Source organism: Cynocephalus volans, chromosome 5 (genome assembly GCF_027409185.1).
Source record: "Cynocephalus volans isolate mCynVol1 chromosome 5, mCynVol1.pri, whole genome shotgun sequence".
Lineage (NCBI taxonomy): Eukaryota > Metazoa > Chordata > Mammalia > Dermoptera > Cynocephalidae > Cynocephalus > Cynocephalus volans.
This window is the reverse complement of record NC_084464.1, coordinates 23097333-23124459: the sequence shown is the minus strand read 5'-3', so window position 1 is coordinate 23124459 and position 27127 is coordinate 23097333. Positions and strand designations below refer to the sequence as shown.

The 27127-nt window shown below is 39.6% G+C and overlaps 1 long non-coding RNA gene across 1 annotated transcript; it reads right to left on the bottom strand.

The window, feature by feature from the left end:
• Nucleotides 1–673: 673 nt before the first annotated feature.
• LOC134379259 (uncharacterized) lies at nucleotides 674–26767 on the bottom strand. Its single transcript, XR_010023712.1, has 5 exons — nucleotides 26687–26767; nucleotides 17844–18168; nucleotides 12689–12743; nucleotides 11916–12037; nucleotides 674–2180 (listed from the first exon to the last, which is right to left on the bottom strand). It is a non-coding gene; the product is annotated as an uncharacterized LOC134379259 (long non-coding RNA).
• Nucleotides 26768–27127: the final 360 nt, after the last annotated feature.

Here is a 27127-nt window from a genome sequence, read left to right as displayed (position 1 = left end):
CAGAACCCCTGGGAAGTAGAGGAACTACCCCAATCCCTGAGCTCAGACTCCCAGATTTCCCCAGATTGGAAATGCAGACCATAGAAGGGAAGGTTCTGGGAATTTGCTTTGGCTTCAATTCTAGGAAGGGTGAGACTATAAGACAGAACTGAAATCTGGCCCAGGATCTGGGAGTGAGTGAGGACATCCCGGTGGAGGATGCTTCCTTGGAGACTGATGGTGGGTCAGGCGAGAGAAGTGTTCAGTGCCCTCAGGTGGTATTGCCTCTGCTGCCAGAGACATTGTGCCTGATGCTGGGACAGTCCCTGTCCACTGTCCAGGGACAGCACATTCTGGTGGTCTCCTCCCTGCTGCTGGAAGAGGGTTGAAGTCATGCAGGCTATGTTGCTGAAGCTGGATTGCTCTCTGTGGACATCTCAGGCTGTAGGTTATCTACTTCTGGATTTACCATGCTTGAAATGAGGAATCAATATCTTTAAAAAGCATCTGTCCCAAGAAAGACAGTTCAGATACTATAGAGCATCAAAGAGGAAGAGATGGCAGGGCGCAGGGGGCAGGGGGCAGGAAGGGTGTTTTGACTCTCCTGATAGCCTTACGTCTCAAACATCTGGGCAGGTATTAAAGAATATTGGCTGCTCTTCATTCATTCAACAAATATTTATTGAATGCCCTTTATGACAGTTTCTCTGGCATATATATGCCATGAAAAAGAGAGACAAATTTACTGCCCTCAGAGATCTGCAAAAACAGATATTAAACCAGGAATTACAAAAGATTGTGAGTGACATTTTCAAGCATACTGACACCAGGCAATGATGACATGTCACAGACGTAGGATGAGAAAGTGATCTTAAACATCATTACAAACTCTGATTTCACGAATAAGGAAAGCAAGTCTTTGAAAGGGGAATTTAGTTAATTTAATGCTGATGCCAAGTGTTGAAGGTGCTTTCAGGAGCTGCCATCTGGCTCGCTCCATCCTTGAGAACCAGGGAGGAGATGGGAACTCCTGAGTCTGGCTCTCATCTCTTCCAAAAAACCTTTACCAATTATGCCAGCCTGAAACAATTTCTCCCTTCTCTAAAGTCAAAGCTCTTGGCCAGCTTGCTGAGACCCAACATGCATGTCTGGACAGATATGTGCTGATGAGACACAGCTCTTCCATGAAGAGCTGTTAGGCTCCCTATATCTTGCCAACCGTAGGAACTCCAGATACTCAACTCCCAAGTAGAGTCTCATCCCGCTATAGAATAAGGAATTACATTATCCTCAGGTGAACTGTGAGCAGCCCTCAGTCATAGGCCAGAGATCTTCTTTAACGTAATCTTGCTACTGGACTCCCACTCTAAACTTGAACTTTCTCCTCTCTGAGACTGGGCTCCAGCTTTTGCTCTTTAAAGTCATACCTTGTTCCCCATAACCTAAGACTCGGTTCCATTGACTATGCCCTGGCCCAGAACCGAAGGGCTAAATTTCCCTCCCCTCAACTCCCACCTCCTGTGTATGGTTACCTGTTGCCTCCTGCCTGCCCTTACTAGAGCTGACCATCACCAGTCTGGACCTTTGCACTAAGGGTCAGCTCTCTGAGGCTTGTCTGCTATGCCCCAACCTCAGTCTCTGCTTGAATTTCTGGTTAAATAACTCATGTGTCACCTGTTCTTTACCCTCATCCACTAATCTACTGGTTTCAGACTCAAGTTGCAATTGATTTCCATAGATAGCTTTTCCTCCAGTTACACATCCAGGGGTGGCTGGTTGGCTCAATTGGTAAGAGTGCCACCTTATAACTAATGCCAGCCACCAAGGAAAAGAAAAAAAACAAGTACAGATCCATAGTTAACACCAACCCTTCATCAGAGTCCCAGTTCTAGATTCTTACCAACACGCTCTTCTAGGACAAGGCTGAGACATGGTCTTCATGTTATATCCAGGTTCTCACACCCAAGAGTGCTCAGTGGGTCTTTGATTGATGGGTCGGTTCTTCCCATGTGGGTACACTTCCCAAGGTGTCAATCTCTAGCTGCTGAGATGACGGCACAGGGACCTGATGGCCATGTCTCCCCAACCCGCCCAGCCTGGCCCACTGTCCTCAACTCCAAGTCCGGGCCAAGGATGAAGCTTTCAACCCTTCGCAGCTCGCATCTCGGTTGCTCAGAAGTCACTAGGATGTTGTCAGCACTCTAGAGGAATTAAAAAAAATAAATAAGACTTCTCAGGTTTAGCATTTTTCACCTAGATCCCTGCCGTGCCCCCCTTTCCCCTTCTATTTATCTTCTCCTCTCCTCCCCCTTCCACCTCACTACCTGTGAGGAAAAAATAATAACAAATAGGAAGGCTAATTCTAAGTCTGTGCAGGCCCAGCATGTATCCTGGCCCGCCTTTAGTTCTGTTATTTTCTCCTGTGTCCGGCTTTGACAAGACTGATGACATTTACATTTTCCAAAAGCTTCAATAAAAGGCACTTTAGCTGCAATCACCTTCATCTAATTTCCCCAGTCAAAAAAAAATTTTTTTATTTTTTGCTTAAATCACACAACAGAACTAAGGCCTGAGCTGTTCTGACAATTTGTCATCAAATACGGTTCAGCCCAAATGGGCTGTCTTGAAAACCAAGGACAAACGAGAAAAAAAAAAATGGACTAAATGGCCTGAAAATGAAGTGGAATGGCTGGAGGGAGAGAGGAGATTGACAGGAGCCAATTTGATAAAGTTCTAGAACAGGTGGCTCGGTATGGTTTGGGGCCCAGAACTTCCTCCAGAGAAGTAAAGGTGTTCTGGGGCTGATTGCACCATTGCACATGGGAACCTTCATGCCAGACAGGGAAGGCAGATGGCAAGGGTCTCCCAGCCTACAGGACAGAACCCAAGGGGAAGGCACAAATAAGTACCTTTCTTTCCCACCATAACTATGGACAGTAGTAGGATATTGTCCTGGGGAAACTAAGGCCCAGATTTTTTGCTCATAGCTGCACAGTGACTCAGAACATGGAGGAAAGGCACTAGATGAAACATTGCCTCCATTTCTTAAATAAATGTACATATTAAAGAATTACCTACATACAGAAAAGAACTCAAATTACAAGGGCTCATCTCAATAAATTTTCACAAGGTGAACTCACTCATGTAAACACCACCGAGATCAAGGAAAAGAACATTCCAAGAAGCTCTGCTCACACTCCATCCTACTCACCAACTCCCTGAAAGGCATTAGTATCTTCATTTCCAAAACTAGGCATCAGTTCTGCCTACTTTTGAACTTTATATAAATGGAATCATGTATATAACATGTTCCTTTCTGTATCTAATTTATGTTGTTAGATATGGCAATGTCATTCATTTTTGTTGTTGTATGGCATTCCATTGTTCGATTATATCACAATTATTTATCCATCATTCTATTGATAGACAGTTATTTCCAGTTTGGGGCTCTTGTAAATAATGCTACTAAGAACATTCTTTCTGTCTCAGTGCACATAAACATTCACTTCTGTTTGAGCACATACCTCAGAGCAGAACTGCATGCTCATGGGGTATGTGTACAGTCAGCTTTAATAGACACTGCCAAGCAATTTTCCAAAGTGGTTGTACCAATTTATTCTCCCACCAGCAGAATATGAGAGTTCCAGTTGTTCCACATTCCCAACAACACTTGGTGTTTATTTTAGTCACTTTGGTAAGTTTATATGGTTTTAATTTGCATTTTTTCTGATTACTAAAGGTTGGCACCTTTTCATATGTTACTGATCATTTATTTGTACATTGTTCGTTAAGTCTTTTGCCTATTTTTCCTCCTAGGTGATCTGTCTTCTCTCATTGATTTGTAGGAGTTCTTCATATATTCTGGATACAGGTTCTTTGTTGTTTATATGCATCCAGGCAGAAGATGTGATGTGTCATTTGCAAAGTTCATACCACCAACCTCAACTCCTTACTCTTTCTCCCACCCATCTCCCAACTTTATTTTAGAGCTGAATTCACTTGTCCCATTCTGTCTATGATCAGCCCAGGCTCCCACTAATATTTCTTATCCTTCCTCACCTCCATGTGGCCTGAATACGGGTACCCAAGCAGCACACCCAGATGCAATGTGGCTATTGGCAGACAGATGCCAATTCACCCAGTCCTTGTGCTCTAGCCCTGAGCTGCACAGTGACCTTAACATAGTCCCAGGGGTCACCCAGGACTGTGAGCACAATAAGGACTGGGGGAAGGGCACTTGGTATAGAGCATTTGTTTCATAAGTGAAAAGGCTAGTGTTCTGGCTGGAAATCAGGAGACAAGGACCTTGTCTCAGTACTGCCTATGGTGACTAGGCCATTTTGGTTTGCCTAGGATTGCCCAGGTTTTAGCTTTTAAAGTCCTGCATCCTGGAAAGCCCCTCAGTGCTTGGAAAACCCCTCAGTGCCAGGGCAATTGGTCACCCTGTTACTGCAGCCCCCTAAATAGCTGTGTGTCTTGGAGAAAACCACTCTCTTTCCCTGGGCTACAAAACTTTCATCTGTAAGTTGAGTTGGGAGTATACAACAGGAGATTGATGAATTGCCTGAGGAGGAATCCCAAAGGGCAATACTAAGGAAACTCAAAATGATGGATAAAAATTAGATAAAAAGAAATAAATTTGAGGACATGTATGAGAAATTCAACAAAGAGATAAAAACAATAAAAACAATCAAGCAGAAATCCTAGAATTGAAAAATTCATTCAAAAAAATAGAAAATACAACAAAGAGCATAAACAGCAAGCTAGAACAAGCAAAAGAAAGAATCTCTGAACTACAAGACAGGCTTTTTGAAATACAGTTGGACCAAAAAGAAAATAAAAGAATTTAAAGAATAATGAAAACCTGCAAAATCTTTATGGTAATCTTAAGCATACAAACATCTGTATTATAGTTGTACCAGAAGGGGAAGAGAAAGAAAAAAGCATTGAAAGCCTATTTAATGAAATGATAGCTGAAAACCTCCCAAATATTTGGAAAGATATGGTCTTACAGATCCAAGAAACTCAAAGGTCTCCAAACAAATTGAACCCAAACAGGACTTCCCTGAGATATATCATAGTCAAAATTATCAAAAGTCAAAGACAAATAAATAATTCTAAAAACAGCAAGAGAAAACCATCAAATCACCTATAGGGGCGGCCCCACCAGGCTAACATAAGACTTCTCAACAGAAACCCTACAGGCCAGAAGAGAATGGGATGACATATTCGAAGTACTAAAAAAAGGAAAAAATGCCAACTAAGAATACTATATCCAGCAAAACTTTCCTTCAGAAGTGAAGGAGAAATAGTACCTCTCCCACACAATCAAAAACCGTGGGAATTCACTACCACATGACAAGCCCTTCAACAAATCCTCAAGGAGGTCCTACATCTGGAATAAAAAGAGAAAGATATGTCATCACAAATACATGAGAAGGAATAAAAACTGCTAGTAGAACCAATACATAAATGAGAAAGAGAAAGAAAATGCATTTTATCATTACAAAAAAAACACCCAATAGCAAAGACAAGCAATAAAAGGGAAAGAAAGGAACATAAGAAATATAAAACAAATATAGAGAAATTAACAAAATGGCAGGAAGAGGCTTTGCCTTTCAGTAACAACCCAGAACATAAATGGACTAAATTCCCCACTTAAATGATATAGACTGGATTCCCAGCCCGGCCGAGTGCACACGGACCAGAGAGGCGCCCTGCTGGAGAGGCCCAAGATCCATGGAGACCATGCGCCCTGCGGTGACAGCATGTGACTGAGCAGGTGGGCCTTACCACTGCTGGATTCCATCCCTAGCCCGGCTGAGTACACACTGACCAGAGAGGTACCCCACTGGAGAGGCCTGAGTCACACAGAGGCCATGCACCCCTCAGCACCAGCATGCAACCGAGCAGGTAGGCCTCGCTGCTGCCGGACCCCATCCCCAGCCCAGCCAAGTGGATGCTGACCAGAGAGTCACCTACCTGAAGAGGCCCGAGATCCGTGGAGACCATGCACCCTCTGGCACCAGTGCGCAACCAAGCAGGTAGGCCTCACTGCTGCCAGACCCCATCCCCAGCCCAGCCGACTGCACACCAACCAGAGAGGCATCCCCCCAGAGAGGCCCGAGTCCAGTGGAGACCATGCGCCCCTTGGCACCAGCATGTGACCTAGCAGGAAGGCCTTGCAACCCCCAGACCCCATCCGCAGCCCAGCAGAGTGTGCGCTGACCAGAGAGACACCCCCCCAGAGAGGCCCAAGACCCAAGGCAACCACACGCCTGAGGCACCAGCAGGCAACCAAGCAGACACTGAGGCAGCCATGCCAAATTGGGTCAAATGACATATGAGTCCAGCAGGATCCTAGCCAGACAATAGTGTCGAACCAGTGGACTGTGAAATCCCCTGCCACAATGACTGAACATCAAAAGAAAGATACCAGAAATATGAAAAATCAAGAAAGCACACCACCAAAGGGTAAAAACTCTCAAGCTCTAGATCCTATAGAACAAGAAGCCCTTGAAATGTCTGACAAGAAATGTCAAGTGATAATTCTAAGGAAACCAAATGAGATACAAGAAAACTCAGCTAGACAACATGATGAAAGGAGGAAAAGTATACAGGACCTGAAAGAAGAAATGTACAAGGAAATCAATGGCCCTGAAAAAAGAATGTAGCAGAGCTTGCCGAGCTGAAGAATTCATTCAACAAAATAGAAAACACAACAGAGAGTTTAGCCAGCAGGCTTGAAGAAGCAGAAGAGAGAACTTCCGACTTTGAAGATGGGCTGTTTGAAAAAACACAGGCAGACCAAAAAAAAAAAAGAATTAAAAACATTGAAGAAAATCTAAGAGAGATATCAGACAACGTTGAGCTCTCAAATATCAAAGTCATGGGTATTCCAGAAAGTGAGGAAAAAGGAGATAGCATTGAAAACATATTCAACAAAATAGTGGCAGAAAACTTCCCAGGTAAAGGAAAAGACACGGATCTTCAGATCCAGGAAGCTCAAAAATCCCCAAATGTATTCAACCCAAAAAGGTCTTCTCCAAGACACGTTGTAGTCAAATTGGCAAAACTGAAAGAAAAAGAGAGAATCTTAAAAGCTGCAAGAGAGAAGCATCAAATCACCTATAAGGGAGCCCCAATCAGGTTAACATCAGACTTTTCATCACAAACCCTAAAAGGCAGAAAGGAATGGGATGATATAGTCAAAATACTAAAAGACAGAGATTGCCAGCCAAGAATACTCTACCCCACAAGGCTATCCTTCCAAAATGAAGGGCAAATAGTACATTCTCAAAGAAACAAAAACTGCAGGAGTTCACCACCACACGACCACCCTTACAAGAAATTCTCAAGGGAGTACTGGGCTTGGTTCCTGAAAAATAACTACCACTGCCATAAAAACTCAAGAAAAATAAAAACCCACTAGTAAAATAAAAACACCAACAATGAAGAGAAAAAAAAGTTTATCTATAACCCAAGAAACCAACAAATACAGAAGACAAACAGTAAATCAGGAAGAAAGGAACAAAAGACACTTAAGACATCCAAACAAAAATCAGTAAAATGCTAGGAGTAAATCAACACTTTTTGATAACAACTCTTAATGTAAAAGGATTAAATTCTCCAATCATAAGACACAGACTGGCTGACTGGATTAAAAAGGAGGACCCAACTATATGCTGCCTTCAAGAGACCAACCTCACCTATAAAGACTCATACAGACTAAGAGTGAAAGGATAGAAAAGATTTATCACGCAAACAGAAATAAAAATCGAGCTGGAGTAGCTATTCTTATATCTGATAAAATAGACTTTAAACTAAAAATTATAAAAAGAGATAACGAGGGCCACTACATAATGATAAAAGGATTCATCCATCAAGAACACATAACAATCATAAATATATACACACCCAATGTCGCAGCAGCCAGATTTATAAAGCAACTCTATTAGACTTAAAGAAGGAAATAGACACTAATACCATAATAGAAGGGGACCTGAACACCCCACTGTCAATATTAGACAGATCATCTAGGCAAAGAATCAGCAGAGAAACACAAGATCTAAACAACACCCTAGACCAATTGGACTTGGCAGGTATCTACAGAACATTCCATCCAACAACCTCAGAATATTCATTCTTCTCATCAGCACATGGATCATTCTCCAGGATGGATCACATGTTAGGTCACAAATCAAGTCTCAAAAAATTTTTTTAAAAAATGGAATTATTTTTTTAAAATAATTTAAAAAAAATAATTCCATGTATTTTTCCAGACCACAAAGGATTAAAATTAGAAATCAGTAACAAACGAAATTCTGGAAACTATACAAACACATGGAAATTAAACAGCAATCTACTTAATGACATATGAGTCCAAGAAGAAATCAAACAGGAAATCAAAACATTTGTTGAAACTAATGAAAACAATGGTACATCATATCAAAACCTGTGGGATACTGCAAAAGCAGTGCTAAGGGGGAAATTTATTGCATAAAATGCTCACCTCAGAAGAATGGAAAGATGGCAAGTGAACAACCTAACACTTCACCTTAAAGAACTAGAAAAACAAGAACAATCCAAACCTACAGTTAGCAGATGGAAAGAAATCATTAAGATCAGAGCAGAACTTAATGAAATTGAAACCCAAAAAACAATACAAAAGATCAATGAATCAAAAAGTTGGTTTCTTGAAAAGATAAATAACATTGACAAACCATTAGCATGGCTAACAAAAAAAAGAGGAGAGAAGATTCAAATAACAAAAATTAGTAATGAAAAAGGTGATATTACAAATGATTCATCTGAAATACAAGGAATCATTCGAGACTACTAGAAGCAACTATACACCAACAAATTTGAAAATCTGGAGGAATTGGATAAATTTCTGGACACACACAAGCTCCCAAAACTGAACCATGAAGACGTAGAAAATTTGAACAGACCAATAACAATAAAGGAGATTGAAGCTGTTATCAGAAGGCTCCCAACAAAGAAAAGCCCAGGACCAGGTGGATTCACAGCAGAATTTTACCAAACATTCAAAGAGGAATTGACACCGATTCTTTACAAACTATTCCAAAAGATGGAAACAGACGCAAATCTCCCAAACTCATTCTATGATGCAAACATCATCCTGATACCAAAACCAGGTAAAGACATAACCAAAAAGGAAAACTACAGGCCAATATCCTTGATGAATATAGATGCAAAAATCCTCACTAAAATAGTAACAAACAGAATACAGCAACACATAAGTAAAATTATTCACCATGATCAAGTGGGATTCATCCCAGGGATGCAAGGTTGGTTCAAGATATGCAAATCAATAAATGTGATACACCATATTAATAAAATCAAACATAAGAACCATATGATCATCTCTATAGATGCTGAAAAAGCATTTGATAAAATTCAGCATTCATTGATGACAAAAGACCCTTGGTAAGTCAGGTATAGATGGAAAGTATCTCAACATAATTAAAGCCATATGTGACAAACCCACTGCCAATATCATCCTGAATGGGGAAAAGCTGAAAGCTTTTCCTTTAAGAACAGGAACTAGACAAGGATGCCCACTCTCACCACTCCTATTCAACATAGTGTTGGAAGTACTAGCCAGAGCAATCAGAGAAGAGAAGGAAATAAAGGGCATCCAGATTGGAAAAGATGAAGTCAAACTGTCCCTGTTTGCAGATGACATGATCCTATATATCAAACAGCCTAAAGCCTCTACAAAAAAACTCATGGAGGTGATAAATGATTTCAGTACAGTAGCAGGATACAAAATCAACACCCCCAAATCAGTAGCATTTCTATTCTCCAATAGTGAACATGCAGAAAGAGAAATCAAAAAAGCCTGCCCATTTACAATAGCCACCAAAAAAATAAAATACTTAGGAATTGAGTTAACCAAGGATGTGAAAAATCTCTATAACGAGAACTACAAACCACTGCTGAGAGAAATTAGAGAGGATACAAGAGAATGGAATGATATCCCATGCTCTTGGATTGGAAGAATCAACATAGTGAAAATGTCCATACTACCCAAAGTGATAAACAAATTCAATGCAATGCCCATCAGAATTCCAATGACATTTTTCTCAGAAATGGAAAGAACTATCCAGACATTTATATGGAATAACAAAAGACCGTGCATAGCCAAAGCAATGCTGAGCAAAAAAAATAAAGCTGGAGGTATAATACTACCTGACTTTAAACTATACTACAAAGCTATAATAACCAAAACAGTATGGTACTGGCATAAAAACAGACACACTGATCAATGGAATAGAATAGAGAATCCAGAAATCAACCCACACACCTACAGTCATCTAATCTTTGACAAAGGCACCAAGCCTATACACTGGGGAAGAGACTGCCTCTTTAGCAAATGGTGCTGGGAGAACTGGATATCAATATGCAGGAGAATGAAACTAGACCCATACCTTTCAACATACACTAAAGTCAACTCAAAATGGATTAAAGAATTAAATATACACCCTGAAACAATAAAACTTCTTAAAGAAAACATAGGAGAAACACTTCAGAAAATAGGACTGGACACAGACTTCATGAATATGACCCCAAAAGAACGGGCAACCAAAGGAAAAATAAACAAATGGGATTATATCAAACTAAAGAGCTTCTGCACAGCAAAAGAAACAATTAACAGAGTTAAAAGACAACCAACAGAGTGGGAGAAAATATTTGCAAAATATACATCTGACAAAGGATTAATATCCAGAATATACAAGGAACTCACACAACTTTACAAGAATAAAACAAGCAACCCAATTAAAAAATGGGCAAAAGAGCTAAGTAGGCATTTCTCTAAGGAAGATATACAAATGGCCAACAGACATATGAAAGAATGTTCAACATCACTCAGCATCCAGGAAATGCAAATCAAAACTACACTGAGATACCATCTCACCCCAGTTAGGATGGCTAAAATCCAAAAGACTCTGAATGATAAATGCTGGTGAGGTTGTGGAGAAAAAGGAACTCTCATACATTGTTGGTGGAACTGCAAAATGGTGCAGCCTCTATGGAAAATGGTATGGAGGTTCCTCAAACAATTGCAGATAGATCTACCATATGACCCAGCTATCCCACTGCTGGGAATATACCCAGAGGAATGGAAATCATCAAGTCGAAGGTATACCTGTTCCCCAATGTTCATCACAGCACTCTTTACAATAGCCAAGAGTTGGAACCAGCCCAAATGTCCATCATCAGATGAGTGGATACGCAAAATGTGGTATATCTATGCAATGGAATACTACTCAGTTATAAAAACGAATGAAATACTGCCATTTGCAACAAAATGGATGGACCTTGAGAGAATTATATTAAGTGAAACAAGTCAGGCACAGAAAGAGAAATACCACATGTTCTCACTTATTGGTGGGAGATAAAAATAAATAAATAAATTCACACACACACTCACACTCTCACACACACACACACACACACACACACACACACACACACACACACAAAAAAAAAACCGGGGGTGAGAAGAAGACATAACAATTACAATTACTTGAAGTTGACATGACAAGCATACAGAAAGGACATTGTTGGGTGGGAGGGGGGAGAGGGAGGAGGGAGGGAGGTTTTGGTAATGGGCCACAATAATCAACCACATTGTATATCAACAAAATAAAATTTAAAAATAAAAGAAAAAGTATAACTGGATACTATGTGTGTTTATATGAAATATGAGTACTACTTTGATTTTTAAGAAATTATAACAGAAAAGTGGTGGCTATGTCATAGCCGGTTCTTCCTCAGTGTTAAGAAAAGAGAACTAATTAATTTAAATCTATCTCTTAAGTGATAAATCTGTATATAGCAAAGTATGACACATTGAAAAGATCCGAAGAACTCATGGAGGAAATTAGTTTTTTAGAATAAAGACATACCTGTCTTTCATTAATTGATAGAGGTTTTCTTTTATATATTCAAATATAAAATAAAGATGGTCATTTTCTCTGATAACATCTTTCAGTTTAATCACATTGGCATGATTAAGTTTCTTCAGAGACTGCAAAACAACAAAGCATTGAAATTTTTAAAGAAAAATTTTAGAAGTTGGTCAAATCTCATCAATGATAAATACCTTAAGTAATTTTCCATTTCTTCTGGATTCATTAACAAATTACATTTTAATATCTACATAATCTAAAAACATCTTAGAACATCTATTGAAAGCAAGCAGTAATTGTTTTAAGTAATGAATGTTAAGTGCAAAATAAACCAAGTCAGCAATAGCTACGGAACATTTCAATCTGTTGCTTCTTCTCTCCGTCTGTGAGATAGGTCTAACTTTTGTCTGACTTAACCATGTGAATTCCATAAAAGTCTCCAAAAGTTTACACAAGTCATACAACATAAAATATTTTAAAAGTGACATGCAGCAATTAAAAAAATTCTTTCCTTTGATAATATGAATTAAAATGCTCTTTGAAAAGTGAGAGTAAACTTTCAAATATGAGGGTATAATTATTTTCTGTTCTCCACTAACATCAGAACAAGAAGAAATGAGAAATTACTTTAGGAAGATAAAGGAAAAATATAAACACAGGTATCTTTGGAATGCTTCCCACAGAGAACAGAATCATGTCCCTGGCTACAGTCCTCAGGTGTGAGGTAGAGTTAAGGCCTTCTCAGGTTCTGTTCATCTTTAGCATTTTACCTTAACTTCTCTCAAGTTCAAACATTCGTCCCAAGAATAGAACTTTCTCTTCATCCTGAAATAAATAAGGACAAGTTTAGTGTACAGGAACTGAGGATCTGAAGATACAAATCACACTGGTGGCTTTCTTACTCTATTATTGGTTCCCTTTGAGCAAACTATGAAAAAGAAAAACCAAATACGCCCTACTGTTTTCATTTAGTATTGTAATCTCCTATTGAGATGTTCTAGATGATCCTTAGAAAGCTTAGAGGTAGAATAATTCTTATACTGCAGAGCCTCTATGAGGGTGTACTACACAGGTAAGGAAACGAATAAACATTTGGCAGCTCAACATAACGCTCAAGAGCATGGGCTGCAAAAATCAGCCTGGATTCAAATCCCTGTCCAGCTGCCCACTGATTGTATGACCTTGGACAAGTACCCTAATGGCCTCTCTGTGTTTCAAATTCCTCAGCTAGCCATAAAGTAGAAACTACTGCATAAGAAAAGCTTATTGTAAACCACTTAGCTCAGCACTCAATACATGTTCTTACTTTTACCAACATCTTTGATCAACTATAATAAGACATGAAGGCAACACTGCTATTATTTCTAAAATACACTTAGTGAATCAGAATTTCATTTGTAGTCACTCAGGTACTAGAAATTTATGAAGAAGCTTGATGAAATTGAGGGTTTTCGGCTTACCAAAGGCTATTTTTCAGTGCTATAGATTTATAAATGTCTTGCTAAAATGAAAAAGGTAAATCTAGCACAATGATGAATTTAAAATAAAATAGAAGTCAATGCAAATAAAGCTATACAAATAGTATAATGAAATGATCACATCCATCCAAAACTGTACATACAATCTATGATTCTTAAAAAGTAATTTCAGAATTTAAAAAGTATCCAAGCTTTTAGAAGCCAGATAAAAATATATTCAAGTAGCTTTTCACAATTCAGTAATTGAAACTTTTAGCCTACTTAAAATCTGTACTCGCTTCATCCATACTTACTAATATGCTACTTTCCAGAAATTACCACTTCTCATCAATACTTCCCTAAGGTGAGGTATGTATCTATCTGCAAAAAACACAGAGATTTCCTTACAAAATAGTTATCTCAAAGACAAACCAATTTCCTAGAATAACTTAAAAAAGGCCTTTTGGGTTCCTAGCCATCTTCTTTTATTTATTAATTCATCCAACATCAGCTACACGTCACGGCAATGAACAGATCAGATATGGTCACCATGGTGCTCCTCATCTAACAGAGGAAGTAGACTTTAGATTGGTTAATACAAAACAGATGGACAAATTAGTTATAAGAACCCTAAGCTAGAATAACAAGGGGATCCTTTAAAGACTTAATGGACAGTCCTTTCACTAAGGCAGCATTTCAGCTGCGACCTGAAAGATACAAAGTGCCGCATGTGAAGACAGAAAAAGGTTTCAAGGCAGACAGAAACATCTAGAAAGACCTGGCTGGTCAGAGGAAATGAAAGGTCACTTCAGGCTGATCCTTATTTCTTTAATACCCTAAACTAATTTGCATGGCTATACCCAACTACTCGTCATAAGAAAATGATAGTACCTTTTCCAGTCACCTTTCTTGCTCTGCTTTTTCTCCATAGCATTTACCACCTTCTAACAATGCTATATAATATACTTATTTTTTAGTTTAGCCCTTCTCCCCTCCTGCCACACATAAGCTCCTTGAAGACACTTCCATAAGCCTAGACCAGTTTTTGGCACATGGTAGGTGCCCAATAAATATCTGCTAAATGACTGGGTGGATTTCTATACCCACAGGTGGGCTCATGAGGACCTGCCACCCACATGGCAGACTCAGAAATGGAATTGCCTCTCAAGTCCTCCAAGGGCTTAACAAATATTTAACTTAATGAGGTGAGGGAATCTTACAACCATCCTCTAATGAATTGTATGTTATGGCTTTTTTTAAAAATGGCAAAAGGTTTCTTACCAGTGCCGTACATTAAAGTTTTCCAAAGGAAATTTTCAAAAAGGAACCTTTTACTTTGTCCGTCATCGCAGTGTTCTTCCAGCTTCTAACCACTTAGCCTCCAACTCACCCTAGAGTTCTGACTGCATTTCTAGATGGCTCCAAAGCCTAGCTCACTGCTTGCTGGACTATGTCCACACTTTCTTTCCCGTGTTCACATTCTCAAGTCACACCCCCATGTCCACCAGTTGCCAGCTGCCACCCCCCTGGCTTCTGGATGACCATGCTGTGCTGGCGCTCGGCCTCTTGTCCGTTCCATGCCTCCACGTAACTCTTCACTGAGCACGTCTAGTTCCAACAGCCCCCAGCCCAACACCTGACTCCTGGTTCTTCTGTTCAAAATGCTTTTAGAATAAAAAATACCACCTTCCACATAATCTATTTCCCTTCATGGGGACATGTTTACTGTCCACTTTGAACGTTAAGGATGGGAAGCTCTTCATCTGCTACATCCCTACATGGTATTTGTTTAATTTGGGGGCTAAAGTATGGATGGATTTAAAGTGTTGTCCAAAGTGTTATACCTAGAATATTTAGGGGCCGACACTGGGAATGCCTAACATTTCATACCAACAAACATAAGATAATGGTCCTGATTGGATACAATGGGATGCGAGTTGTGTTGGTAACGAATAGGGATAAAGTGAGGATGGAGAATAAGGGGTCTAGTATCTGTAATTTTCAGGTATAGTTTATTCCTTCGCATCAGGCTTCAGAGAAATGACAAAGCCTTCTTTGTGTGACTCTCATAGGACAAAAACTATCCTAAGATTCTACCTTGTCCAGAACCATAAGGAGCAGTGGCTACAGTCAACATTCATATTGATAGTCCTGCCAGCTGGCCTCACAGTTCCTTAACTCCAGACAGCTGTTCACCTCTATCCCACCACAGTCGCTCGTACACACCTTGTCATCCTGAGGAATAGTTCTGCTCTCCAAAACCTGAACCTATATAACTCCAGACTCTGACCATAACCTCCTACCCCTGCACTAGAACTACCCAGGAATGCCCTGCTGCACACGCCTCTTGTTCAGCTCCTGCTGTTCCTGCAATCGCCTGTGTGGCTCTGCTTGCTGCCACATCCAGCGTGGGTCCCATAATCAGCTCTCACCCCTGTACTCTCAAGATCACACACATGTTCTAAACGTGCCCCTCTCTCAACACTCCTCCTCTCCCGCCTTGCTGTCCTCCCATCTCGGCTTTCCCTGAAGTCTGGTGAAGGAAGAAGGAAAGGTCATGCGATGCTCCCAGCAGCTCCACACTCCTAGTAATCCCATGTAGTCTCAGGCAGACCCTTCACGATACTCATGACTTTCCTCGTTCTCAGAAACACATTTCTCACAACTACTGAAAGCTCAGCACCTCCAGTGCCATGTTTCCCTCTCCCTGCCCTCCTGCAATCTGCCTCGTCTCATCCACTATTTCCTGGAACAGCGCTCACCATGGCCATCAGTTATGCCATAGTCCCCAATCCAAGAACACCCTGGCACATAATATCACGTGGATACAAGAACATTTCCAGCCCTGTTCCTTTTGCCTCCTAGTATAAAGGCTGGAAGAGCGAAGAACACTCACTTTCTCAGCCCCCTTTGGAAGTAAAGTACCCAGTTCTAGCCATTAAGATGTAAGGGGAAGTCCTTGGAGGCTTCTGGGAAAGAAATATTCCTTCCTGGTAAACGACGAGAGCTGGTATTATTCTCCCTTCTTCCCACCTTGAACATCAATGTAATGCCTGGAGGTGAAGTAGCCATAACGTGGCCATTAGGTGACAAAACATTTGAGGATAAAAAAATGCTAATGGCTCATATAAAGGAGATAGAAAAGTCTGGATTTCTTGGGTACACTGTTGAGCCACTGAAAATGTTCTGGAAACATCAAACTCCAGATTTCTTGATATGACAGAAAAATAAACGCCTACTTATTTAAAGCATGGGTTTTGTTACTTGCTATTAATCTATGAATTTGTTACTTGCAGCAAGATGTGTTCCTAACAAATCCAGATGCTTTTCAGTCGTTAGTTATTACCTGCCTACCAGCTGAGCACCCTCCTTCTTTAGATATTTCCCTTGGGTTCAGCCATTTCCTACACTCTCCTGGTTTTCACTCTATTTCTCTGCTGGTTCTTTCTCAGTCTTCTTTGTAAGACTCTAACCCAGGCCCCATCCTTTTTATGCTGGGGTTTCTCAGTGCTCTGTAGGAGGACATATTTCCTATAAGAAAAGGAAATTTGGACACAGACACACACAGAGGGAAGACCATGTGAAGACAGAGAGAGAAGATAGCTATCTACAAGCCAAGGAGAGAAGGCTCAGAAGAAACTGACCCTGCTGACACCTTGATCTCAGACCTCTAGCCTCTAGAACAGTGAGGAAATAAATTTCTGTTGTTTAAGTCACCCAGTCTGTTGTCCTTTGTTATGGCAGCCCTAGAAACTGACAGAGTGAGCCACTTGGAAGTGGATTCTGCAGCCCCAGTCAAGCCTTCAGATGACGGCAACCTTGGCCAGTATCTGACTGTTACCTCATGAGAGACCCTAGGTCAGAACTACCAAGTTAAACCACTCCTAAGTCCTGATCCACAGAAACTGTGTGAATTAATAAATGTTTGTTCTTAAGTTTCTAAGCTTTGTGATATTTTGTTAGGTAGCAAAAGATAAATACAGTAAATTAAAAAGAAATAATTAAATTAGTAATAATTAATTCTATTTAATTGATAAGTTCAGGAAAAAATACCAAATGCTATTCAGAACTCAATCTGATATTATGAATGCCATCTGATTTTGAGGCCTATTGTTTTAAAGAAATAATAAGCTCTACTTTGTACCCATCTTAATTTTTTTAAAACTTTTAAACTGTAAAACCATCCCAAAGATTACCTTCAGTTTCAGTCCAAATGCATTACGCATAAAAAAAAACTTATGTTTTTTTGTTCATCAATGTAGCTGGATAAACCAGAAAATTAATATACATGGGATTAGCAGAATATTCCTTTTTGGTCAGTTTTTTCCCAGCATGGCATTCCACATTAGCCAAAGCAGCATGGCATCTAAACTAGACCATTCTGTGTGCATATATATTTTCTCAAGCAGGCAAAAGAAAACGAACATCAGAATTTCAAAAGTAAACCTTGCAGTGTCGCACACGGTACCTTTTGATGGCCACAAGCTCCCCAGACTCGTTACTCTTGCCCATAAGCACACTCCCGTAGGTGCCATCCCCCACTGTCTCATGGTTGTGTAGCAGTTCATCTTGGAAAAATAATGCAGCAGAAGTTGTTGACTGAAATGACTTCCTTGTTGAATATAATTTAAATGTGTTATTTCTATTTGTTTTTGTCCTCTCACTGCTGGTGCTACACGGGTAACAGGTTTGTCATCATTAAATAAAGTCTCTTCCCCAAGACTAGGTAGGTTCATGAGATACAGCAATGAGGAATCTGGCAAGGAAACACCGCTTCCATTCTTATGAATACCCTATAAAAGAAAAAAACAAATAAAATAAATTTTCTTTAAAGAGTCTTTTTAAAACATTTACTGGCCACCACGAGCACAAGGAAAAAATATAAATAATGTAAATACCAATGTACCAGTAAATAATGTAAATGCCATTTGTCAGTAAATCATTTGTGCTATGTGGAATGTAGTTCACATATAACACACTGACAATATTCATTTGGTGAATGCTTCATTTACATGGTTCATTTACACCATGAATGTTTAATATTGGTTTAATAATTCATATGGTTTCTTTTACTTAATATAATCTATATTATTGCAAATCAGACCTTGAAGAATCTGACATCTATACTATATCCATTCTTTGAATCAATTTTTGCAGCATATTTGATTTAGCATATTAAATTTAAAATTGTACTCTGTAAAAAAATTCCCTGTAGAATATAAGTTCCCCAATTATGAAAGGTAAATATAAAGCAAACTTTCATTTCATATGAAGAGAATAGCATTATAAAAGAACATCATATCCTATTTAAATAATATGCTACTTTATTGGATGTCAAACGAAGAAAATTTTAAGTACCAATTAGGAATTAGTGTTACACTAGATTCAAAGAAATAAGAAATGTAAAACTATGATTACATATATATATGTCTATTTGGGAATATATGTGATTACTGTAGATGGAGTTCAAGAGACATAACCATAAAATTGTAGAAAGCTACATCTCACTGAACTATAAGAAGTTCAGTGAGAACTATAAGAAGCTGGATTAGGAGAACAGAGATTAAGGTTTGAATCTCAGCGCAAATTCCAACTCCCTATATCACAGGCAAAGCTTTCAATTTACTGGACTTCACTCTACATAACTGTAAAACAAGAGCATTCTGGCTCTAAAATTCCATGAGGCTATGAACATGTATCTACTAATCACTTTGAACATCTTCACACATACTCTCTCTTACCTAGTAGTTTTGCAATTATTACATCAAAAAAGACACGCACAGACACACACTCTCTTATAACTAAAAGGGGGCAAAACACCAACTAAAATAAAAGCTTAGTGAAATTGCAATTTTCTTACCAGTTCTTCATTATCTCAGTTACTCTTTGCCCCAGTGGCACAGGTGTGAGTGGCACTAACACGTCAAGGGCCAGGTAAATGAGCGACCCATGTCATCCTGTGGCAGTTTCTCTCAGTGTTCCAAGTCCTCCAACTAAGTAGTGGCCCTGGGGGTAAGTGGGCAGTGGATGGGCTATTCTAGCACTCTTCCTCAAGAGGCCAGCTCTTTTACACCATAAATACAACACACCCAAACAGAAACCGTCAACAGAAATCCCTATTTGTACAACAAAACCCCAGAAAAACTTTAGGAAAGGAACCCAATTATATAAAATGGTATAGTTTTCCATGTATTCCAAATACGAATCACAGAACATTACATCTAAGGACCCTGAAAGTCATTAAGCTCAAAACTCTCATTTGTTGGCAAATGCTTTCCTCTAAATTGTTGTTTATTTTTATTGAAACTAACATATGTACCTTCAAACAAATAATGGAATACTCATAGGACAGAGATTGTATTCTTATTTTCTACCCCTCCTACAGAGAATCATACTGCCTTGCCCTTGCCACGTGCCTTCTGGTGCCCATGTGGTAGGAGAGTGCTCACACGCCCCACCCCAACTGGCCATGTGACTTGCTCTGGCCAATGAACTGCAACAGTTGCAACACATGCCACATCTGAATAGAAGCTGTAAGAGCTACGCTAGGATCCCATCCCCGCACTCCTCTCGGCCATAAGTGTGGCACGCCCCATATGGGGGCTGCTCTTCAACCTGGTCTGGAGATGAAGACGACAGAGCACCACTGCCAACTGTAGTTACAAGGTGATGGGAATGAGAAATAAAGCATTGTGTTGCAGCATTATGTATTACCAAAGGTAACGGTGATCAATAAAAATAACAAGGGTCATAGTTGCCTTTTTCCTCTTTTAACTGTAAAAAGGTCATATAATTGATATGTAAGCTGCTGTAATAATAGCTCACGGGCATTTTCCTTCATGGAGAGGACAACTTAGTTGATATTTACTTACGATAATTAACCATGAGATGATAATACATGTGGAGAACACAGCAACTATACATGTACTATAACAATAACACCAAGCATCAATTATCCTTTAAACAGTATAAGTAAAACACTTCAGGCTCTCTGTTATTTCTAATTTTCCAATAACAGTATTACATAGCACATGATAATTTTCCAGACTACTCTCATGTAGTCTCCCAACAGTTCTGTAAGGCCGTCAGGGTAGTTAATAAGCCCAGAAATGTTAACTGGCTTAAAGTCACTCCAGAGTCACAGTGGAGGTTGGTTCAAGAACTAAGTCAAAGCCAATTCTGCCATAGCTCCTCCCATTAGTCATGTGCTATGGTCTGAAAGGTTGTATCGCCTCCCAGATTCATGTTGAAATTCTTACCCTCAAGGTTATGGTATTGGGAGATGGGGCCTCCGGAAAGTGACCAAGTCATGAGGGCTCTGCACTAATGGAATTAGAGCCCTTACAAAAGTGGCTTCAGAGAACTCTTTTGCCCTTTCCACCATGTGAGGACACAGCGAGAAGACAGCCACCCATTGTGAACTAGGAAGCAGGCCTTCACCAGACACCCAATAAGCTGGCACCTTGATTGCAGATTTCCCAGCCTACAGAACTGTGAGAAATAAATGTCTGTTGTTTATAAGCCACCCGATCTGAGATACTCTGTTATAGCAGCCCAAACGGACTAAGACACCACGCCAGTTAGTCTTTGCTTACTGAGAATCGCACTCTGTCTTTGGGCAGGCTGTTGGCACTGGTCAGGGTCAAGACTGACAGAAATAAAACCCCTGAGGGAAGACATGACATTTTTATACGGCATTATGATCAGATGTTCTAGTAACAACACAATCTTGGAAATAAATTCACTAATATTTGTAATAACATTTTTTATACTATTTTGAATTTTCCATTGAATAAAAATTAATCAAATCTATCACAAATGGAGATAAGAATTAATGATTTGCTTATGTTACTGTCTGTGAAATAACATCGTCAATAACATTGGCAGAGCTCGGGCTACAGAGTTGTGGTTTTATGTTTTTGTTTCTTTTTTCTTTTTAATTCTCTCGTAATATACAGGCCTTTTATTTTTTTTAACCTTCTGTTTGGAAATCATTTCAACCTTACAGATAAGTAGCAAAAAAGGAGAACAGTAAAAAGAACACAGAACACACAAAGAACCTAGATTTATCTATTGTTAGTGTTTTACCCATTTTCTTTATCGTTTGAGCACTCTATACACACACACACACACACACACACACACACACACACACACACACACACACACACACACGAATAATTTTTTTCTGAACCAATTAAGGTTAACTTACATACATAATGGCCCTTTTCCCCTACTGAAGGTGAAAACGATACTTTAACGAACCATTCCTACTCCAGTTTTATCAGCTGACTCTATCATTCCTTTTATAGCTTTTCCCCCTCCAGGATAGACTCCAGATCAGATATTGCCTTTAGTTGTCATGTGGCTATAGAGTTTTTAAGTGCATGGCCAGCTACAAATTTAAAGTAAAGCACCAAGTAATACCAATTTATATGCATAGTAATTATACCTGATTTTTTATTTTGACTCAAATAACAGAAATTTATTTTTAAATATTATTTGAAAAGTTAATAAAGTAATTTGCTTTATATCGTATTTTTGAATTTCAAAAGCAACAAAATTTATTATTAAAAAAACAAGTGACAGGGTCTAGATTCAAACTCAGGTATTCTAAGTCCAGGCTTCCTTAACTGGCCTGGAAAGTGAATTGGGGGGAGTCCTTTTGAGCAGCGCACTCACCAAATTTAAAGCTTCCAACTTCCTAAGTTATTTTCCGGTTTGTGTCCTGCCATCAGGATTGGCCGTTATCTGCCTAATCCGGAAGGAGCATGATATTTGTTAAGCATCAAGGAGGATTGGTATCGACACACACAGTCTAGCAAAGGTCCATGAACGCTTACATGAAACTCCTGGACCAGACGTGTTTTGGAATCCAGAAATTTTCACATTTAGAAAAGGAGTATGCTGTGTATGCCATATGTTTGTAACACCCCTGAGCAGCATCTTAACATAGATGCAGAAAACTATGAAATGTAGACTCAGCAAAATAAATGAAGACTATAAAAGGCCTCACACTACTTAGGTCCCGTTTTAATAACTGTTGCAATGAGTTTGCACACAATTATTTTTTAAATTTCATTTTCAGAGCTTTGTGCATTTCAAAACTACAGATAAGGAACTGCTGATCTGTATATATTAGAAGGTCATAGGAAGACCTTTAAGGTTTCAATAGGTTCTGATTTTCTTACTGCTTTTAAAAGAAAATAAAACAAAGCACTCGCCTTAGCGTCTAACTCCATTACAACAATGTTCAATAATTTCCTCCCTTGTCCTATTTTCCGTTCTGCATTTCAATGAACTGTTTCGAATAAACACTTATTCATCATTCTTATTTTGCTTTTAAAAATCCCTATCATTCTGTTACAAGGCTTTACGCTTTATGCTTAGTTATAGATGGTAACAAAACGTTTGGTACCACGAAAATAGTTTGTTTTAAAATGCTGTTTACAATTCAGTGCTTCTTTCAAAGATTATTTTTGTCTCACTGTAGCACTTTCATTTCCACAAAACAAAATCATGGAAATTGCTTCTCTATTATATGCAGGAATTTAGGACCAACAAGGCTATGTTGTAGTTGTCTAACCACCTAAGGATCCCAAAGGCAGGCTTTCTGGAGAAAGAAACAAATACAGATAGAGAAGTACAGTAAAACCGTGGTGTTTCCTATTTACAGGAATGTATTTGTTCACAGGAAACTTTGGAAGAAGCCTGTGGGGCTTTTAAATAACAAGGTGTATATATTAATTCAACATTTATCTTACTTCATATAGATAATAATCCCTTCAAAGACACATGTAAAATAATTTAGGCTATGCTAACTCCATGACCAGGATGTTGAAAAAGACACCATGACAATAGATTCCATTTCTATTTAGAGGTCTCTTCATTTTCCTCAGCTTAAACCCAAGCTGCTGGTCTTAACGAATGCCAGCAGGTGGTTTCCCAATTGCCTAAAAAAGAATAGTTTTTGAAAGTGGTCTTTACATTATGCACAGACACTGATTCTAAACATTAAGGTATTAATATAGAGAAAGGCAAAATCTCACTACATGGTTCCTATCCAAAACATGTATTTGCTTTTCTTAATTTTTACTTTATCTGTATAAGTAAATATAATTTTGAAAGATCTTTTGTTTTGTTTTGTTTTGTACTATGTGCTGTGATTAAACAAAACGTGCGCTAAAATATATTTATCATTTAGGATTTTATTAAATCATTATTTTGCAATTTATTACCAGCATATTAAATTGCTATACATTCTTTTCTAGCTACCCTACTTAAGGTGACAAACACCTATCTCTTTTAAGGAAATATACTCTCTCTAGGTTTACTGATCCTTTCTGGTTAAGTAACAATATACAGAAGATATGAGGGTACTTCAAGAAGTTCATGGAAAGATTTGCAGTATCTTTCAATTCTATTTTTCCACGAACTTTTTAAGGTACCCTGGTATTTGTGCAAAAGGCCATCATGATCCTCACGTTGGTAAGATTGTAAAATAAAAACATGGAAGATTAAAGAACCTGTCTATGATTAGTCAGAGAATCGATGATGGAATCGGTGTAATATATTAGGTTTGAAGCTGTTTGGCTTTTTAGCGTAGTCTCCAAATTATAAACAACCTATTCTTATGAAACAGTGCCAGCTTTTACAGTCACTGATGCAACTAAAGGAATCATCCCCTTCGCTCCAAAAACTTGCAGACTCGGCCCCAAAAATCAAACTGTTGCCCCCACCTGCACCTGGGTCATTCAGATCCCCGGTAAGATGCTGTGAAAAAGAACAGAAAACAGGAAAAGTAAAGAAAGTGTGAGACATTAGAACTTGGAAGTTTAAGGGAGGAGTCTACTTGGAGTTCCCCTCATGAAAATTATTTAACACAAATGTAATGTTCTAATAGCATTATTTCTTCTTTTACCCAAATTGATTTCATCTTAACCCCTAACCGAGGACAAGCACTGAGTATCTGAGAGGTAAAAGCAATGGAAGCAATTCTGAAAAAGGACATATTGCTTGAGAAAGAAATGGGAGAGGGAGGTGCCCCCAGTAACATGCTGGGGGTGATGGGGGTTGTATGTTCCAACAGAAATTCAGAGGTAAGAAGGTGCCAGAAACAATCAGCCAAATTTACAATCAGCCAAATTTACCATGCATTGGCCCAGCAACCTGAAAAGCGAAATTAATTGCATGTCTCTCTTCCACTAATATGACCATCAACCACCACCATCACCAGCACCAGGAAGTGAGAGGATGACCCTAAATCTGCATTAGGACAACAGATCAGTCAGTCAATGACTTTCTGCATTGGCCTGGAAGACACTCCCAAATTAGCTGTTTGGGAAGTGGTTAAAGGTAGAAACCTCATTCCAAGCCTAAGCAACCAACTTCCACATAAACACTGGAAACACAAATTTTGTTTCAACTGAGGATGGCTACAGGATAGGGCATACTTATACTTAGGGGAGAATCAACAAGGAATATGACCATCTTCCCAGCTTCTTTCTGTTCAAGGGGTGGAGTGGTGAAGGTTATGAATATGACAGATTTTAAAAAGCTCAGATTTGTGGATCTGTGAGAATCTATCCACTTTTAGACCTACCTAACCTTTAAGTAAAACTACTTTACATACTATGCTCTCAAACAAAAAATTCAACAAAGGCCTCTGTTGAGCCATATTAATTACAACATAAACAGCTCTCCAGGGTAGCAAGCTGGTCATTTCAGGGTAAGAAGCTGGTCATCCCCCTGAAAATATAGGGACAATGGACTAATGGAATGAGGCATAGATATAAAGGTAGTTTTGTTTTGTTTTTTTACGTCAATATTCCCACATACCTACTCACTGAAATCATAGTGTAGTATAGCAAGGTCCTAAACTGATTACTAGTCAAAAAGCAGTATATGGAACTAAGAAAAAATAGACTGCCTGTGGTACTCCAACTCACACACAATAATGTTTCTCTAAGGGATACAGATATTGTTCTTTGTTGACCTATTGAACAACTGATTCTGCAAAATAGGGATGTATTAACACGGTTTCTTTTGTATATGAATATATATATATATATGATATACATGCAACAAAAAAATCCAAGTGTAATATAACTACAATCCTCAATTTCACAGAATTGTTAAGAACTTAGAATATTCTACAATCAAGCTACAATATTAATTGATTTTCGTATGGATTAAACAAAACATATTTCAATTTAAAGAAAAAGACATTTATTTAGAGTCTCAATTACAGACTTTCACTAAATAAATACCCTTATAATTTATCTCCCATTCTAGTTTCCTTATTTTTATCTAAGTGCATTTATTGTAAACTTGGGCTTTATTCTCAGCAGCTTTGGCCAGCTAATGAGGGACTTAGATAGGATTAAAGAAGATAAACACAGAGGGCAAATGGAGGGTAAAACATGTCTGCCAATCACTGAACAGATGAGGTTTGGATGTCTTCAACTTGGCTTTGTAAAACTACAACAACCTCACTCCAAGTCTGGCATTAACGTTTGTAAAACAAAACAAAACAAAACAGTAATTAACGTTTTAAAAATCGCTAAGTTGTTTAAAAAGCAAAACAGAAAGAACATTTCAAAGTAACCAAGTTATATATTTACAGAAATTAAAAGAGGAGCTAATACAATGGAAAAACAAAGATTCTGTCTTAAAAAAAAATAAAAGTACAGTGCTCTGTGCTAATATTCACAAATTATTTAAAAACTAAATTAAACGGGCAAACAACAAAAAACCTCACCCAGACAAAGAGATCAAACATCCTGCCCAAGGCCAGCTTTGTGGGGGCAGCAGGTGGCCGCCTTCAGGAGAATTTCTTCCTTCCCTATCAAGGCTGTAAAATAACTTTCGTTTCCACCGCTATTTTGACTCAGTGGTTGTTTTTATGATTAAAATAAGTCCTTTAACTTTTTGTTCTCTCCGTGAGAATTCCGTTGTCACCAAAACAAACGTCTGCTCACACAATTACATAAATCTCCTTCCTTATAGAACTGAGATGACTCACCGCTAAAAAACACTTTTATTGCTCCCGACACTCTCCGCCTGTCCCTAAATTAAGGTCTTGTTTACAGTAAAGGAAGTTTTCGTCACTCGCCCTCTGATCGTTCTCCGCAAACCAGGACCCTTAAAAGACCCCTGGGGCCGGCGCACAGCGATGTGCTGGGAGGGGGTCGTCCCCGCGCCCCGCGTCTCCGGCCGCAGCCGGCGGGGGGTCCCCCGGCACCCCGGGGCTCCAGGACCCACCCAGCCGCGGGCCCTTAGGGGTACCCAGTGCCCGGATTACGCTTTCACCTGCGCGTCGTTTGGGATGCACCGACGAGGGCTGGAGTCGGACCCGTTTCTTCCTCCTTTTTAATTTCCTAACGTTCTGCGCTCAATTCCACCGCCTCCCGGAGACCCAGTCCCGCCCCTCGCTCCTCCAAGTAGTTTCCTCTCCAGCCAGGCCGCAGGGGGAGTGGAGGAGACGGGAAGGGTGGGAGGCCCGGGCGGGAGGCCCCTCAGACCCACGAGGGCGGCAAAGTTGACAAGGGGACCTGGGAGGTCACCGACCGCAGTCCGCGCAGGCGGACCCCTCCCGCTCGCTCCGCCCCTTCCCGGGACCCTCCTACCTCCCGTCCTTCGCCTACCGGCGTCCGGGCCCAGTCTCTCGGCTGAGACTGGCCCCGGTAGGACAGGGTGCTGAGGGGACATGCCTGGCCGGCCTCGCAAGACAAGCGCGGGCTGGGTCGGAGG